The sequence below is a fragment of the Lissotriton helveticus genome, chromosome 8 (genome assembly GCF_964261635.1).
Source record: "Lissotriton helveticus chromosome 8, aLisHel1.1, whole genome shotgun sequence".
NCBI lineage: Eukaryota > Metazoa > Chordata > Amphibia > Caudata > Salamandridae > Lissotriton > Lissotriton helveticus.
Window position 1 is genome coordinate 899,279,370 of NC_136069.1, and position 16,006 is coordinate 899,295,375.

The 16,006-nt window shown below is 43.6% G+C and overlaps 1 protein-coding gene across 7 annotated transcripts in view; it reads left to right on the top strand.

Moving 5' to 3' along the window:
• Positions 1 to 16,006, top strand: part of MCF2L (MCF.2 cell line derived transforming sequence like) — a 1,263,355-nt gene that overhangs the window by 363,292 nt on the left and 884,057 nt on the right. The gene's annotated exons all lie outside the window — the stretch shown is intronic.

Consider the following 16,006-nt stretch of genomic DNA (forward strand, 5'->3'; position numbering starts at 1 on the left):
CAGGAGATTGACAGCCCTGTGATCCAAATAGCACAGCAGAAATGGGTGTGACTGGACTGTGTTCTCCTTGTTTCTGCACGTGTTTTTCAATGTGCTACTGTCCACAACCCCTCCTCTTGCGGAGCTTGCCTTGAAGTCCTCTGTAATTGGCTGTTAGTGTCATGTGCTTTTCAGTGCATGTTATACACACAATTCACTGTATCCAATTCACTCACACTCTTATCCAGTTCATGAAGCATGCTATGCAAACCAATGTGATTCGTTTCCTATTTCAGTGATGCCCATATTCATTTTGAAAGCAGAATTATTTGTGTCACTATTATTCATGTCAATTTCAAAATGTGTCATATTTAAACTAATCTGTAATGGTAATTTATTTAATTTGCTTGCAAAACAGTAAACGTGCCTGCAGTAAATGACAACACCTTAACACATCAAGCAATATATCATTTAATACATTACCAGTCCAGCATTCATCCTTTTTTCCCCCACATCTTTTTCGTTCCCCAGGATAGCACCTACAAAGCACAGTGGCATTAATCAAAGATGAAATGTGGCCGAGGCGGCACTTTGGGTACTATTACATTTAGCGCTTTTGTCCAGCAATAAGTGTGTATGGACATCCCCATCAAGCCTCCATTCCTCTTCCATTTTTCAAGTTTGGCCAAATTTGTAATCAGTTTCGATGCTATTGATCAGCCCTGCCAAGTGGCACACATTTAACATTAGAATAACACATTTTTAGTAATGTCCCCGCATTATCGCAATGCCTGAGTTTGTCACCCAAAAGTGTTACTCCTCGCAGAGCTTGCACAGCTGTTCAGATTAACCCCTTCCATGCTCATGACGGAACGGTTCCGTCATCAGCGTCGGTGCTCCGGTGCTGATGACGGAACATTTCCGTCATGAGTCAATGTGATTTATGACCCTTCAGCACTGCAGCGAAATTCGCGCAGCACTGAAGGGGTTAAGGTTTGCGTGGAACCATGTTTCGAAGTGCCTTACCGTAGTAAACAGTCCTCTCTCTTCCTCTGTTTAGAAAGAGCTTAAGGCTTATCTGTACAGCCAGTTTGAGTTGATGGGTGGCCATTATTCTATATTTCGCTGGAGCGACTGGTCCCTCCCCTCCTTGTAACAATGGGATTCAACATTCTTGCACTCAACCAGTCACGTGCATTTCTCTCCAGTTCTAGCACAAACATTCTGGGAGACCGGTTCCTGCCCTCATTGTGAGAGTGGCTGTGATGCAGGACTGGTCACCAAATAGCAAATACGTTTTAGATGAGTCCGCATGGGACTTGTCAGTCCTGGTGGTTGAACTATCCAGTTGCAAGTGGTCAACTCAGCCCGGGCACCTCTAACTTGTATTATGGACGATTGGGAGTTCACACTGAAAGTGTGAGTTCCCTTTCACCACAAGGTAAACTGGCTCCCGCTCATGGCCACAAATAATGTTTTGCTTTTATATCTTCTTACAGGAATATACGGTTTAACATTTTTAACTATTGATATTTTCAAACCAAAAATGTCTCCATATTAAAGTGCTAAATAATGAGTTCTGAAGGCTCATGGTTTGTAAATGGTTAAATGCATTTATAGCCCCATTTAATTTAATGCTCGCCACACTTGAATGGTAGGTGGTGAGCAGAAATCACTGTTCAACTCTGCAAGCAGCCCAGGTTGCTTCACACTTCCAGGAAGCCAAGCTTCCCCACCACAGCCACACTCTTTATTTCCCTCTCTATGCCATGGATGGGCTGCAGAGAGCTCAAGTTTCTGCTGGCTTAACTGATCACAGCGCTTTCATAATTTCTATAACTCTGCGGTCCCCCTTCCAGACTCTGGTGTTTCTCTTGTGTCTGATGGTAGTGCTTACAAGCAAGCACTTTAGGTCATGTGCATTGCCCATGCTGCTCATCTTCCCACCAGGGAGGGCGAATGCTTCTTTGCCACTTAGCATGTCCCTTGCCATCTCTTTACTGCCTCAGTGCCCTTCCATTTCTGATTCTTTGCAGAACTTTTAAGATCTTAGAGTTTCTCGTTGCTCAAACGGGTGCCATTTCTGAAATTTATTTAGCTCAGCAAGGATGGCATTAGCTAATCATATGTTTAAAGACTTTACTTTAAAAATGGGAAAACACTTAGTGCCCCATTACGATTTCATGCGGAAGGCTATCCAGCAGCTTGTAGGTAACGTTCTGCTCGACATCTGATGCAACAGTCTGACCCCCATATTAGGATACAGACAGTCTAACTGATGCCTGCAGTGGGAATCCGATCTGCCTCCAACAGGATCAAGGAGCCCATTGGGACTGATGGCGTATCATAATCCCCAAAATGGTGGTGATGCACATTTTCTGCAGTCTTCCTATGGTGGTCCAACTGCTATAGAAATGCTGTCAGAAATGGACTTTGGGGGCCCCTAGCAGGACCCCGTCCCTCCGCACCCTTCACAATGAGGCCTGGTGCCCCCCTCAAAAATAAATGCATTATGTGGCAGGCACCACATGGTGACTGCCAGATGGTGCATGGAAGTTTAAAAAGTGTAATTCTCTTATTGCGGCATGTGCTGCAGCCCGCATGATGAGCCACAATAAGAAAAATGCACTTTCTGACTGACGTGAAGGTGGTCATATCCAAATTAGGGAAGCAGGACCGTGACTCCTTCTCGGGCAGGCCCATTTCCGACATGATGCAGGCCGGACACTCGTCCAACCGGCATTGTAATGAGGCCCTTTGTAACTCTGTAGCTTGGTGTGGATGGAAGTCTACAAATCCTAAGCTTAACAACTTTCCTAGAAAAATGAAGATTTGAAGTGAGCAGATTCAGTGGTCGGTGGTGTTGTAGAGTGCTCCATAGAAAGGAACTGCTCTCCACGTAAACTTGGGAACTACCCAGAGTTCCCTGCTTCCTTTTATGCATAGTTTATGCGGCACTCTAATCCTGAAATGATAATGAAATATACATAATTGTGTGCACACATAGATGTATATGAGTATATCTATATATATACACACACACAAAGGAGCCCCAATGCCTTACAGGGCGGCTTCACAGAAACGGGCATGGAGCATCCCGTGATTTGGCACACCAAAGAAAAAGAGATGTGAAGCCCAACTTGATAAATCACTGGCTTTATTGTGTCTCAAGGGTGGCAGAGCATCAATCCTTACGCGTTTCAGCCATTGGTCATGGCCTTGCTCACAGGTGAGGAAAGTCTCATTAAATAAACTCGCACAATTTAAATCTCAATGATCACGTGACCCGGGGCAATCCTACAATTTCCAAAATTTAACCGGTGTGTTGTTGCAAACTGTGATAGATGTACAATAATGCTATATAGCGTCTTGATGCCAAAGTCTGATTAAAATCATTGCCCAGTGCTTAGACTGTGACGTGATGTAGATCTTGCTGGATGGCATCCCAAATCACAGTTTAAAAGTCTGAGTGCACTGTAATGTTCAAAAAATAAATGTCACATATAAATTGTGCAACGTTTACCTTCCATGTTTAAAGTCCTCATGATGTGCTGCCTATGCTATCACCATATCTTTGAACACAATGCCAAGAGAGTCCAAGTTGGCAAGAGGAGACGTAACACCTCTTGTACTCCCTTTCGCACTGCCGTGCAAAAATACCTGGGAAATCATTTTAGTCTGCACGTAGGCGCGTGGGACATATATGTATATATCTAAGCATATATATATATATATAAATATATGTGTGTGTTTATTTTTTAATGGAGAACCCCCTTTTTTCATTTCTTGCCTCCCTTTACCTCTACCCACTTCCTACAACCACACATTATCCTCACCTCCCTTTACCTCTAACCACCTCTAAACCCTAAAATCATCCTTATCGCCCTTTATCTCTATGCTCACATAAAAAAATTATCTTATTTGCAAAAATACTCACCTGCCTGATAAAGTACTGTGTGACAAGTGTAGAAATACTTAGCTGTGTGGCAAATGGATGCATGTAATGGATGCATGGTAAAGGCTGGTTCCTGTGTGGCATATTAATTTTAGTTACTTCGTTTTTGTCCTTATCATATCATTTCAAAATATGTAATATTAATTTCAACATGTAATACTAATTTTAAAGCTGATCAACATAAGTTCAATGCAAGCCATATTCATTTAAACAGGGGTCATATTCTTTAAACATGGCTTGTGTTCATTTTGAAATGTGGTTTATTCATTTCAAAGCATGCTACATTTATCTCACGTAGTTTCATATTTATTTCAAAACGTGTCATATTAATTTTAAGAAATGTCATGTTAATTTTGATGTGGGCCATAATAATTTCACCAGGTGTCATATTAATTTCAAAGTGGTTCATATTAATCTTAACATGTGTCCTATTCCTTTCAATGCATGTCATATTTATTTGAATGGATGTCATATTCACCTTAACACTCGCCATAATAATTTTAACAAGAGTCATATCCATTTCAACATAGGTCATATTCATTTTAGTACATGCAATATATATTTTGATGTGTAGCAGATTAATTTCAAACCTTAATATATTCATTTTGACAATTTTCAATTTAATTTCAGCATTGTTCATACTCATTTTAAGACATGTTGAATATATTTCAATGGGGCTCAAAATAATTTCACTGCATGCCATAGTCATCTTAGCAAGTGTCATACTTGTTTCAATGGATGTCTCATTCATATTAACACATCTTATATTAATTCTAACATGAAACATATTCATTTCAACATGTAACATAATCATGTTAATGTGTATCATATTACTTTCAATGTAACCCGTATTTATTTTGATACATATCATGTTTATTTTAATGCTACTTGTATTCATTTTAAAGATTGTCAAATTAATTTCAATGGAGCTCATATTCATTTCAAACACATTTCGTATTCATTTCAACATGTGTTATATTATTTTCAATCAAGGGTATATTTACTTCAATGGATAACATATGCATATTAACGCTTGTCATATTAATTTTAAGATGCAACTTTTCCATTTTAGCACTCATCATATTCACTTGACTATAAGTTATATTCATTTCAATGCATGCCATATTCATTGTGAGAAATGCCATGAGAATTTCAGCTTTGTTCATACTCTTTTTAAGGCATGTCAACTTCAATTCAATAGGGCTTATAATCATTTTAACACAAGCCATATGCATTTTAAATCATCTTCTATTTATTTCTGTATATCTCATATTCATTACAATCTGGGTAACATTCATTTCACCACAATTCATACTTATTGCAACATGTGTAATGCTTATTTCAGTTTATGGTATATTATTTTAAATGTGCTTTATATTCGATTCAGGACACAATATATTCATTTCAGTAACTTACATTAATTTCAATCTGTCATATTCATTTCAATGCATGCCGTATACATCTTGGCATATGTCAGTTATTTCATGAAATGTCCCATTCTGTCAGATGCATATTGTATACGTTTCAGTGATAGCTATGTTATTTACGGTGAGGGCTATATTTATTTTAGTATTATTGATATATATTTCACTACTGCTCTCATTCAGTTTGGACTGTGTTTTATTCATATCAATCACTAAGTAGCATATTCAATTTGCCCAGTTTCATATTTATTTTCGATTCAAGTCAGATTCACTCTGCCAGGGATCATATTAATGTTGACACATATTACATTCATTCTGGTGTGTGTCATATTCATTTTGCAACAGGCTATGGATTTCAGAAGGTGTCCTATATGGGGATCTGTAATTTTGACATGAACGGCTTCCCATAGTGTTGGACCTCTATCTTAGAGGAGTTCAGCATGAGTGACCATAGTAACATACAGTGTTCGATTGTAGCTAAGCCGTTTGTGATGAGTGGCTGGAGGTGGTTGTAAAGTGTAAAAGTAGGAAAGGATATAATGGTAGAAGAAACCAAATGAGGAAATAATGTCACCAATGGAAAGTGAGAAAAAGGAGGCCTATCACAGAGTCTTAAGGGGCTCCTACTGGTTGCGAGGTGGGTGCTGAGACCTTTGAGTTCCTAGTGCCTGAGAATGGGTGATTGGAAAGGTAATAGGTGAATTAATTGAGTGCCTGGAGAATAATGGCTAGTGACCTTAGAGAAGGGAGAAAAGTAGGGTCGAAAGACAAGTCCAAAATTAAGAGGCTTGTGAAAAGATGATTGTGATGGTTAGTGGTGGTAAATTTAAACACGTGAAAATACTGTTACTAAATGAATATGGTATGGGAGCCAGATTGACAGGATTTCTTCACAGCTACAAGCAGAGAACGTAGTGCAAAGTATGAACAGAGAAAATTTGAGACATTGTAGTACGATTCCTAAAAAAATATCAGTTACCTGTTATTACCAAGGTCAAGAATGGAATCTCTGGAAGACATGGCAGTGGCGTTTTGCTGTCCTAATGGAAAGGAGGGTTCCTTTAGTAGTGGCACAGCAAATGTAACCTCTAATGTGTAGGCAGCATCTTGTGGTTTAATTAGTTTGTTAGTTTGTTCACTAACGTGTGTTCACTCGTCTTTCTTGTTTCCTCGATTTCGGTTCCCCATCTCAGCGTTGTTGCCGACCTCATTTGATCTCATCAGGTGGTCTGTTGTGTGTTACCTTGTTGGTGAAATAATCTTGTTCTTTGACATCCAGGAGGGTCAGCATTGGTATCCTGGTTGGCGTCTATCTTCAATATGGCAGCCACTGTTGTGGAGTAGGATGAGCTGAGTACATTTCTGCTAGCATAATTTCATGCTTTGAATATCATTTTTTAATACATTTTTATTGACTTTCATTTTCCAAAAAAGGAGCAAAGAATAATGAAAAGAAAGAAAAACATAACCCCTATCAGCAACAATACAGTCATACATTGGGTTATGCACCCTAAAGGTGTACTAAACGTAAGTGTAAATCAATCGGGCTTCTTGCACCCGAAATAAAGTAGGGGTATCTAGATTATAAAGCTACACTTTGCTATACGAAATATGAGTAGGTGCATATTGTTAAAGGGCTCCCAATGGAGTGTCTGTATGACAGACAGTCCCACCTTAAAGAAGGGAAAGTAACCTGAACCAACATAAACACTGCCTGAAGAGGGTGGTGAAGGGAAAAGAGGGGATGGGGAGATTTTTCATGCAAGATAGCACATATAGCTCGCCACGTCTCTGTGACCTGGATAAACCTCGAGGTGGATCGCATCCACCTGGTTCCCTTTGATTTAGGTGTATGATAGTCATCCATGATCAGACATAGCTTTACAGGTAAGTCAGAAGAGGGGAATGCATGAGATACATCCAGCGACACCCCAGTTGGTTTGAAAGTAGCTTCAGGAAGGTTTGCTTTTCTGCAAGAACACATCAGTACTATCCCAAAGTTGTTCTAGTCCATGACCTAAGTGGAACTTGGAGTTCATTGTGGTATCCGAACTCCTAGTAGAACATAGCAAAGCCCACCATTTCTTAAAGAGAACCAAAGACGTGGATTTCTATTTCAAAAGTAGAACCATAACCACCAGGAATAGTAATGGATTACAGAGTAGTAAGTCAACTGAAAGTAAGGTGGAGGGGAGCGAATTTGCAAACGCCCAAAGCAACTTTTGGAAAGTCCATATCAAAGGACATCTTGAAAATATTCTGAATGAGAGCCTGTACTCTGCTCTAGAAGAATCTAACCACCATACATGAATAGAACATATGGTCTATGTCACCTTGATCTTTCCCGCACTTCCAGCAAAGCCCATAGTTGGCCCCAAACTAAGTTTAGGAAGTGCTGCTGATGTGCAGTATGTCTTAGGATGGACCAAAAGTATGACATTGTCTGAGCTGGAGTAATAGAAATACAGGAGGGTAATAGTTTTAGAACTAATAGGATTAGATAGTGCACAGGATGATCTGGACAGTTTGATAATTAGAATGAGTTTGACAGGATATGTAAAATGGGAGAGTAGACATAAGCAAGGTCAGGATGTAGTTGGCATGCAAGGGGGTTGTTGCAACAGTCTGAAGTGTGGTTATGGTATTTCTTATTGGAGTTACTTTCGAGGAGGAGTAACACAACTGTTAGTTGGTAGAGGTGGGTCGTTTATGAATGACTGCAGAGGAGAGAATGGTTTGTGTGAGACATTGTTGGCTGCTAAAGTGAGGTGCTGAGATTTGATAGTATGAATACAGCGTTGTCAAGGGCATTGGACATTGTGCATTTTTGGACGTTTACTTTCCTCTAGGTTTCAGATGGTCGTGTTTTTACACCATTACATAGTAAAGCTCTCATAATTTGATCAATTATGTGTTTTAAACCTTGCATGATGATGTTTTTAAAGTGATTACACTGTGTGGTTGCGGGGATTGAAGTGAGGACATTATCCATCCAGAGCAGGAATGAAGGAAGGGACACTTCCATTTTAAAATGGAGGCATTTCCTGGAGGATGAAGCAGATGGCGAATAGGAACATGTGAATTCAGTAATTATCAGATGGGTATGAAGTAACAATAGATTTGGCAAGGGGTAGTGTGTTTTATATACATTAGAGATGGAGAGGTCCCCCTTGACAATGTGTGTGTGAAATTGGAGTCTGTGCAAGTGGTTGGAGAAGAGTAGTAAAAAAATAGGTGAAAAGTGGATGTGAGTTTTAGAAAGAATGAGGATGAGTCGGGTGAAAGTGAGTCGAGGGCTCAGAGAAAGGAAGAGTGGAACATAGGAAAACTGCTCATACTATTGGAAAGGGTTTGCAGATATATATCACATTGTCAAGTCATTCCATCACCTGGGGTGGGCTCAGTGTTTGAGAACTAACTTTCCCCAATCCTCTGGAGTACAACCAAACAAGATTCTCTAGTTTCGGTCTCCAATCCAAATTGCAACTCTGTGTGGCAAAGCTTGGGCTTTCTGATGATGTTCCATCCTTAGAACCTTTGCACGTCGCCCAACCTTATCGGAATCCTAGCAATCCGCTTTGATTCCTTGGTGATTCTTTACAGGCATACTGGCTCACTCACAGTTAATTAATAACCATAGTGTGATTGCGAGGGTTTGTTGATCATTTATTTATAGTGTACCCTCTGCTGTTAGTAGCGTTTTATTGAGCTGAGAGGGGGAAGAATATGACATTATTGCAACCATGATCTCCCTCGTGTACTTCCTTGGAGAACACGATTGACTATTCATGCTGGCATCTAGTCTGGGTTATTGGCCAAGACCAACAAACTAGCATTCCAGGAATTGCATTCCTGTCTACCCCTTTTTTGTTGCTGCAATCTAGTGAACGTGTCATTTTACGCAAACACCAATCTATGTAAGTCTTTCAGAAATAGGGATTTGGTGGTGAAGTTGACTCCTTCCAAGAACTGATGTCCTCCCCTTGACCTGGACACATGCTAGGTCAGCAAATATGTTTGTGGAACTGTACTTTTCTGATCCAAATAAATGCAATAATAAGCACTATGGTGGTCTGAATGTCAGCCATCTATTGGTAACATCCAATATTAGGAACAGTATCGTACTATTGCTAGTCCAATATTCATTACCATGGGACACTCCCAAACCGTATGATAGAAGTTTCCATAGCAAGCTCTGCATCTAGGGCAGGAATCCCCAGCTATGTTATATGGGTGGGTACCTATCTGTTGAGGTGACAGATATGTTTCCTGCAGATGAATAGAGCAAATTTAAACCTGGAATTTCTAGTCACTTCCTTGGTGTATTCTAACGATGTCACCCAGTCAGTGTCCGACAGATCTCTACCAAGTTTTGTGTTCCATAGTTCTCTCAGTGGGGACACTACCTTTCTACCCTCCCCATGTGTTACTATCAATCAGTCAGTCAGGAGTTTGTAGGGCGCGGCTACTTACCCATGAGGGTCTCAAGGTGGTGAAGGAGGGGGGGGGGCTTCTAATCCATCTGGGCTTGGAAGTTCAGCCGAAGAGCCAGGTCTGGAGATCCTTCCTGAATTGGGTCAGTGACTGGTATTGCATGAGGTGCAGGGGCATGGTGTCCCAGGTCTTGGTGGTGAGGTAGGAGAAGGATCTTCCTCAGGTTTTGATCTTGTGAATACGTGGGACGTGGCCAGGGCAAATTGGGCGGAGCAAAGTTGCCTAGGTGGTACGTGGAATGAGATATGGTGGTTCAGATGTGCTGGTCCTGCTTCGTGGAGAGCTTTGTAGGGGTGTGTTAGGAGACAGGCATGTCTTGTTGACTGGGAGCCAGTGGAGTTGTTAGAGTTGTTGTGTTATGTGGCTGCTGCAGGGGATGTCGAGGATCAGTCTGGCTGAGGCGGTGTGTATGTTCTGAAGTTTCCTGGGCAGTTTCTGAGTAACGCTGGCTTAGAGTGTGCTGCCGTAGTGGAGTCTACTGGTGATGAGTGTGTGGGTGACTGTCTTTCTGGATTCTGTGGGAATCCATCTAAAGTCTTTCGAAGCAGGCAGAGCATGTGGAAACAGGATGAGGACACAGCATTGATTTAGCAGTTCACTGTGAGCAAGGAGTCCAGTATGATGCCAAGGCTACATGCGTGGTTTGTGGGGGTCGGAGGGATTTCCCAATGCGATAGGCCACAAGGAGTCATCCCAGGCTGAGAGGCTGGGTCCCAGGATGAGTACTTCGGTCTTGTCCGAGTTGAGCTTTAGACAGATATCTTTCATCCAAGTGGCAACAGCCTTCATCCCACTTTGAAAGTTGATTTTGGTGGCTATGGGTTTTTAGTTGAGGGAGAGGATCAGCTGGGTGTCGTCAGCGTAGGTAATGATGTTAAGTCTGTTGTTTCTGATAATGTCCACCAGAGGGGCCACGTAGACGTGACAAGGGTGGGGCTCAGGAAGGAGCTCTGATGCACTCCGCGGTGCGGTCTTTGTGATGTGGTTACTTCTGAAGCCAGATTGAGAGATGTCCTCTTCAATGAACTCAGAGAGTTGTGTGTTGATGCCTTCTCAATGATCTTGACGGAAGGGGAGGAGGGAGATGGGTCTGAAGTTCTTGAGGTCAGTCAGTTTGGTGGATGGCTTCTTCAGCAGGGGGTTGATCTTGGCATGTTTCCAGTCATCTGGGAAGGTGCCAGCTTTGATGGAGCAGCTGATGGTGCTGCGAAGCTCTGGGGCTATGGAGGTGGCTGCTCTATGGAAGATGTGATACAGGCCTGGGTCTGATGGGCGTCTGGGGTGCATGGTCTTCATGGTATTGAGTGTGTCGTCTGTGGTAAGTGGAATCCAGCTGATCAGGGTCTGTTGGGGTGCGGGAGGTTGCGTGTGGGGGTGAGGGACTTGGGTGTCAAAGCTGTCATGGATTTGCCTGATCTTGTGGTGGAAGAAGGCGCCATATTTGTTGCAGAGGTCTTGGGAGGGTGGGCCATCTGTAGCCACGCTGTTGGCCCAGAAAAACTTCTTGATGATGGCGAAGAGTTCTTTGCTGTTGTGTGCGTTGGCATTGATTCTGTCTTGGAGGGCCGTTTTCTTTGTGGTTTTGAGGAGGAGGTGGTGTGCGTTGATGCCGGTTTTGAAGATTGCGTGGCTTTCCGGGGTTTTGTTGTTCCTCCATCTCTTCTCGAGTGAGTCTGGTTTCATGGAGGGCGAAAGTAAACCAGCTGTCTTTCTTGGAGTGTTGCTTGCCTGGTGCCTTCTTGAGGGGTGCCAGAATGTCGGCGTGGTTGGAGATCAATTGGTGAAGGTTTCGTGCTGAGATGTTGGCATCGGTTGAAGTCGGCGGTGTGTTAGTGCTGAGGAAGACGGTGAGATGTTCTTCTGTGGCCTTGTTCCAGCTATGACGAGGGTGGTGGCGAATGGTGGGAGTAGCAAAGGCAAAGTGCTTACAGTGGTGGTCGTTCCAGAGGATCTTGATGGTGTGGCTGAAGGTGATGTTCCCGCTGGAGGAGAAGATATGGTTAAGCGTGTGTCCTGCTGTGTAGGTTGGAACAGTGACTAGCTGCTTGAGTCCAATATTGGCAAGGTTCTCCAGAAGGGATGTGGTGTTCTGATCACTGGGGTTGTCCAGGTGGAAGTTGAGGTCTCGGAGTAGGATGTATTCATAGGGTACGATGAGGTCTACAAGGGCGCCAGTAATGGGCGGATGAGTGCCAGGAGGTCTTTAGACAAGGGTGCTGCGGAGGATGGTGTTGGGGTTGGTCTGGATCTGGAAATGGAGGTGTTCCATGGTTGTTGTTGGGTCATTCGAGTGAGTGGTTAGGTGGAGGCTTTGAGCTGAAATAAGTTAGAAGCTGGGAGCTTCTTTTAGTTTTTCCTTAACATCAGATAGACCTCTTTCACAAGTGCCTCATATATCATAAACTGGTTTGCAGTAATTCCGAAGCGTTTGTTAACACACTTGTAGATTTCGCCTCCCACTTAGCTTGTATCTAGCTTATATGCAGCCATTTCATCCTGCTACTGTGACCCTATCAAGTACTTTTACCAATCAACTGCAAACAAGTACCTGCCTTTCGCCATAGGCTTTGTTGGGGTTCTGGTTCTCTCATGCCACATGTCTGCCCCATTCAGACTAGCTTGATCCAGTGTCTGAGTGCAGAGAGTTCCCTCTTCCATTGAAGGTTTTGCTAATCTGAACCTGACAACAACCTGGCTGTACTGTCTTAGGCTGGGAGAGTGAGGCAAGAACAGAACAGGGACAAAGGAGAAACAGCTGCTAAAAGTCTACAGTTGTCACAGTGGTAACCCAGAAAACGTTGGCCTAGAAAGACATAAGGTACCACCATGGATAACCTCAACAACTTGTGCATACCTCAACATGCTACACAAACACATCCCACACTCTGGGGGATGTGAGGCGCTTCGTTTTCACCAGGTAGCCTACTCAACCTGGGGCGCAGGTAAAAATACCTGTAACCCACAGTTGCAATCAATTGCCACCAACCCTTAAGTCGTGTCATGGCCTGAATCTGGGCCTGTAGTGACCAATGTTAAGATACGTTTATCTCAGTGAACCTCATCTCCAACATAGTTGAGTACTCTGTTGAGGAGCAACTTGCACAAAAGCAGAACACCTAGTGGGAGACTAGTGATAAGAATCTCGTGTGGGGGGGGGGGGAGGGGGAACATACCAAGTCAGTCCGAAATGCTGAAATGAGGCACATCAAGGCATCACTTGGCTACTGCGCCAGGTACTTTCAACCCTGCAGCTGCAAGAAGGAGTTTAGGCAGTGCGGTGACTGTAAAGGGAGGCAGAAGTGGAGTGGCCCAGCTGTGGTGCCATTTTGCGGTTCTGCAAAAAGTGCACGAATGTCCAGAGTGTGTTTACATAAGGGAATGGGACGGAAGGAGATCGGCAGAGAATGTGTGAAACAATGCAGCAGTTAAATACTTATTTATGGTCAGTGATGCTAATAAGCAGGCTGGTCTATTATCACATGTAGCGAAGTGGCCCCAGAACATCAAGGCAACAGACCCTTCAATGCACTCTTCTGGCATAATGCACAGTTACCTCTACCGTGTTCTCTATTGGTGGGTACTGAAGCGCCCAAGTTACACGGGGTTTGCAGGGCGAGCTGCACCTTCCCGCATCGTTCTCTCGTGTATTTTTTGTTGTTACTTCATGCATGAGCGGCAGAGATGCGTTAAGACAGCATCTCTCTCCCGCCATCTGATGAATCCTGTCACGCGGCGCTCCGCGCGCCCCAGCTGGGGAGCAGGCCAGCAGCGCCCTGCGACCCCGCAGCGGTGACTCCGGCGCGAGCGCAGCAGAGGAGGAGGAGGCTCCTGCCCGCCCGCGCGCGCGGCGGCACCTCGCGCCACAGCCAGGGGAGTCATTGGCATGCAGGGCTGCGGAGCACTGCCGCAGAGCAGGCGGCAGTGGAAGGGGCATGCTCGCCCCACAGCGCCGCTTCACAGGAGGATGTGATCTGGCCGAGGCCCGGAGACATGGCCCTGGACGCCCTGCTGCAGAGATTACAGGCGGTGTACCGAGGCACAGGTAGGAGGAGCCGCAGGGCTTTAATAATCCTCTTTAATGCGCAGCGCGGCCATGGGTCTGGGGCATTTCATTCAATCATTTAGGATGAAGGTGGCACATTGTACTGATTTGGTGACCTTGCACAGCGTGAGCGGCTCCTCGGCAGTCTGCACGCTGAAGGGGCAATTCAATTTGCTATTTATAAAGATAATTCCGATGTGGGCTCTGGTGGCATCTGCTCTGAGCATTTTACTGCTGTGTTAGCGCGAGTCTAATCATTGAACGGTGATTCGCCTCGCAGGATCTGCGAGTAAGATCACGATCATCCCTGAATGGCCGGTGCAAATGAAGTGACAGGTTAAAACGGGACGATTGTTTCACACAGTTGTACAATTATAAACCATTTGAAGGCAGCATCCCGCACGCCACACGGTACATATGTAAATGTTTTTATCGAACTCCGTGTACATAAGGACTTACCTGCCTGTCTGTACACCTGCTTCTCGATCTCCTTGTTTCATCTGGCTGTCTATCTTTGTGTTCAGCTCTTCGGCTGTCCGTGTGTTCCACACATCTCTCCCTGGCTCCCCACCTGCCTGTCTTTACATCTATCAGTCTTTTGTCTGCATCTCTGAGTATCGTTTTCTATATCTTTGCCTCTGTGTATTTGTAGGACTACAAATTATATCTGTCTTTGGATATTACTGTATTTTTCTGTGTGCCTCGTTGACAGGCACTCACGAGTGGACAGGCAGACAGACAGGTAATCTGCCAACTGGTATTCTTCCCTATTTGTCTTTACTTGTTAGTGTTTGTCTGCCTTCTAATTGTCTGTCCACCATTTTGCCTTTCTGTATGCCAAGCTTGCTGTTTACCTGCCTTCCTTTACAGACCCTATTATGCAGTACTAGCTTTGAGATCCCGAAAGAAAATACCAAGGAGCAGGAACTGCCAAAGTCATGCTGTCTATATCACCCCTCGTTATACTGCCTGGATTACGCTGGACTCCAGCACCGTGTGATTCCATGCACTTTCTGCATCTCGGTGGTAATATGTCTGATAGTTGCTGCTTATATTTGACCATTTCTGTTGCAGCATTAAACTTACATAATCGATAAAGCACAAGCCATGTCTGCTCCCACAACATTTGTTGAGGTTGTTCTGTAAGAGGAACACAAAGTGATTAACAGGCACTCGCCTCCCTCATTAAGGGTTTCTAGGAATGTGTAAATATTACATGACCTTGTTACTCACTATGAATAAACACTGCTCCTGTTATGCCGCTTTCCCTACAAGTTCTGTAAATGGAAATGGCTCACACATACGTGTAAATAGTCTCAGCAGTGGTCAGAGAAACCTGTTTCCTAGCACGTTAGGGAAATACTCAATAGTTTCTGCAAATATTCCTCTACTGTTTTCTGGCACAGGTTTGAATTTTCCCAAGCGTGCAAGTTTGGCAGAGTGAGAGGGGCTTTAAAGAGTGAAATCCATACCATCCTTTCTCACAGTGGTATCCTACATAAAATATGCCTCCATGAACCCACATGGGGCGCATCTCTCTTTACCTTGAGAATATTCCACGGATCCCAATTTACTACGGAGGCGGCTTACTTTGTGGAAGAGCCTTGCTTGTTTTGCACGTTCCCAACAAATCTACTCCAAAGGGAATAATGAGAGTGAGTAGGGATGCATCAATAATGTTATTTCTGAGGGCTCCCCGACACATCAAGGTTGGAGGAGGCACTACAGAGCTTTTTTGCCATAGTATAGATGTGGCAATTTTCCTGGGGATTTACCCATGTAGGAAAGAGAGGCAGAGACTCAAAATATGTTATTTAAAAAATACTTCATCACCATCTTAAAAATACGTTCTCATTATTACATTCCACTCCTAAAACGGCGTAGCCCTCTCAATAGGATCACATAGTCAATTTCTACCAATAATTACACATAAGGGATATTTGAAATTAAATCTCGATAGGTGAACATCTTTTTCTTATACCCATCCTCCCAGTTACACGATGAAATCAATTCCCAAACGACAGCGTGGCTGACTTGTCATGTTCTTGGCGGCCTGCATGATTTGGCATCCTCTAATGTGCACAATACAGTTGGAAGAAACCCTCGTGTGTT